Below are 3,406 nucleotides of genomic sequence, written 5' to 3'. Positions count from 1 at the left end.
GGAACGTAGAAAAAGGAGCTGCGGTTGAGGGCTACGGAGTAATTCAGACCACCTGCGGATCTTTAATGTGCGCTGACCTCGCACAGCACACGGACGCCTCTACGTTTTGCCACCACCGAAACGCAGCCAACGGCTGTCAGGATCGAGCGCGGGTATTCCGGCACAGTAGGCGGGCATTTTAATTACTGCACAACCGCGGCGGGGCGCTCTGCCGATAAATGTTCTTGTATAATGAGAAACAACCGTAAACACCAACACTTCAAGACAGCGTAGCTGTATGCAGGGGCTGAAGATTAGTCATTTTAACCGATAATCTTAATCTTTACGCAGACCATTCCCCTCAAGCCACTATGAACTTCAAAGCCTTCCTGGCAACACTGGCTGTATTCGCCGTACTGGCAGCAGGTGAGTGCTTAACCTTTTTTTTTTTTTTTTTTGTTTCGACTTAAGGAAAACGGAAAAGAAAATGCATGGGCAAGCTACTGGCTCTCTAGCCGAGCCACCTACACTGCCGTGTACGGAAAGAGGAGAATATACTGGAGAAAGGAAGACGCGCGTCGCAACAGCCGTCCTCTGCCACCGATGAGATGGCGGCTGCAATAATGGCTTGCAACAGATACAACCACCGGTGGCAGGTTAGACCCCGCCGTAAGTGGTGGTGACCTAGACAGTTCCCGCCCCGTAGGGCCAGGAGCACCCATCCTCCCGCGCCAACAGAGCTTAACATTTTGCATCAAAAGTACCGTAAGCTGAACAAAATAACCTAGTAAATAAATAAGGTCTAGGACCCCTCCCTGGAATTTTTTCTTTGACTCGTTTATGTCTTTGAACTTAAATATAAATCGCTACTTTCATCACTAGCAGCAGCTGCAGCTTTGCAACCCAGGCAAAAGAAAATGCGCCAGTTTGTTTGTTTTGAAACCTGTGTTACGTTCAAGTAGAGGGTTATAATTTTGTGGCGAGCTTCAGGGAAACACAAAATTAGAGAGCCTAGCTTATATAAAAAACGGTGCAAAAGAAATCCGGTGGCCTGGTGTAAAGGGTGCGTGAGATAATTTCTTGTCAACAAATGTACGCTCGACAACTCGAAGGCTGGCTGCCGCAGGCTCCCATTTTTCTCTAAGATAGATTCAGTGGATTGGAGTGTGTGGCTTACCTTCCTATCGCGTCTAAGGCTGTGAGGGGTGGCTTAGTGAAGCGCTCCTCAATACTAACGTGCACTCCTAATATGGTACAATACGGTACACGGCCAGTTTATGTTTCGCTTCCATTGAAAAGAGGCCGCCATGGTAGGGCTCGATCCAGCAAACCTGTTTTCAGCAGCAGGAGAGAAGACCCACACGAATAACCTTTCTTGCATTGAAAATCCGGGCCTTTCATCCTTATATATATATCGGCACTTTTTCTCAAGTACACGTTTTCCAACACTTCAGGAAAATACTTAGCCCATAATGATTTATTATTAGAACAGAATATTTCATATGTTATTACTAGCCTAGTGAGATATCACTCTTTTTAAATGCCAGTGCAAGTGCCAGGAAGTTCATTTTGTTATCTACTTCAGAATACACAATAACGAGCGCTTTTGCATCTAGTGATTGAAGACCCTTCCCTTCTCTTCTCTCCCTTGAAAATATTTAACCATGATTTTTTTACACCTTACCTAAGAGGTGCTTCCTTTCATGACGCATATCTATCAGGATCTTTTTTGGAAAATACTATAAAGCAGCAGAAAATGGCCACCGAAATAATATAGTGCCAGATGACCACATAGAGTGGAAAATATTGAGTCCACACACACAAACAGCCCTTGCTCCAAATTTAGGCAGACCAATTATACAAACACAAGAATGCCACTATTGCAAACGAAAACTATTACGATAAGCCGGTACATATATCTTCACTATATTTCGGGAAGGGACATAACTTTACAATAAAAAGGGGTAAAGGAATTGTAGCCTAATATGCCTACTTAGGACAGTTAATAAGCACAGATCCCGGCTATTAAAGGGCGATAACTACGGGAATAAGAATGTGACGGAGCGCATTTATCAAGTACTTGCAGATTATTACTACCAGCTTACAGGTATCACTCAAGAGGAAATAAATAACATTTGCACAACCTATGGGGCTCAAGCGTTGAAAATTGCTTAAATTGAGGAGAACGCAGGGAGCTTATGGGAAGGAAGTGATCGGCGTGACTCGAAGAGATAGGAACCGTGCAGAGTGGGTCCAAAAAATGGCTCAAGTTAAGGACATTCTAGTGGAAATCAAGCAGACGGAATGAGCATGGCAGAGCACGTAGAGCGAAGAGAGGATAGCTATGGTCGAAAACAGTAACAAATTGGATTTCTAGGGAAGGAAGCTATAGCATGGCATGGCAGAAATTTAGCTAGCTGGATAAGGTTAAGACGTTCACGTGGATAATGTGGATTCACCTAACACAGGACTGGGTTATTCGGAGTAAGACGGGGGAGGTCTTCATCCTGAAGTGTATATAGTCCGGCTTCTGCTGATGAGTATCAATCCCGATCGGTTTACCTCATTCCTTATTTCTTGCAGTACGAATAATATACACGAAGTGCTTAACAATAAAAGCCACCATTGCCACATCAGGGTAATTCGCAGTTTCATATCATATACACTCCAAGAAACACTGAAATGCTTATTTCTCAACGAATACGTTTTTGTGCCTTTCGAAGAACACCGATAGTGGGGTTGCAGAATCCAGCCTGTAGCCTGAATTTCCCTTTACGACGAGTGATTTCCAATGCACAAGAATACTTTTCTCAACTTATGAAAACTCTGCTTGCAACACTAATACTTTTTTTGCCTTTCGTGGTAAGGCACCTCGGCCTGTGGTGGAGAAGGCCGCGGTGAGTCCGGAAGATGCGGTGACCATGGCCGCATCGACCAGGGGGCTCCCCAGGCTCGCCAAGACAGCGCTGCTTCCAGTGGAGCATCAGCCCGCTGTGACGGTCAGTCTGGCCGATGCGATGGCTAGATTCAGATGACCCTCTCCGGAGAAACCTAAAATCAGCGTAAACTGACGACATTTTGCGAAATGGGTGATGGGGGAAAGGCTGATTATTTCTAAACGCGATTGCTGGACTCGAATAAAAAGTTATGTACAACCTTCTTATTTGCTTTATTACCATCTCAAAAGAGGGCGAAGGCCTTGCCTTCTATAAAACAGGTGCGCGAGCCAGGGTTTCACCCGACGAATGACCATTGCGGTCTCTCTTAAAACCACCAGTTTATTCCGGATAAGCGAACGAACAATCAGAGCAGAAACATCACCGGGAGCCGCCATGCCAAAAACAAGCGGCCGACACTCGCAACAACGTGACACCGAGGATAAAAGTGAACGAGGGTAAGGGCTTTACCGCGGCAAGAAAAAACACGC

The 3,406-nt window shown here is 45.4% G+C and overlaps 1 long non-coding RNA gene across 1 annotated transcript; it reads left to right on the top strand.

The window, feature by feature from the left end:
* The first annotated feature begins 334 nt into the window (after positions 1–334).
* LOC146195805 (uncharacterized) lies at positions 335–3,126 on the top strand. Its single transcript, XR_014705593.1, has 2 exons — positions 335–405; positions 2,847–3,126. It is a non-coding gene; the product is annotated as an uncharacterized LOC146195805 (long non-coding RNA).
* The last annotated feature ends 280 nt before the right edge of the window (positions 3,127–3,406 follow it).

This window comes from Amblyomma maculatum, chromosome 3 (assembly GCF_055883805.1).
Source record: "Amblyomma maculatum isolate TAMU_Amacu chromosome 3, ASM5588380v1, whole genome shotgun sequence".
NCBI lineage: Eukaryota > Metazoa > Arthropoda > Arachnida > Ixodida > Ixodidae > Amblyomma > Amblyomma maculatum.
The sequence above is the reverse complement of the archived record's forward strand: the minus strand, read 5'-3'. Positions and strand labels throughout refer to the sequence as shown.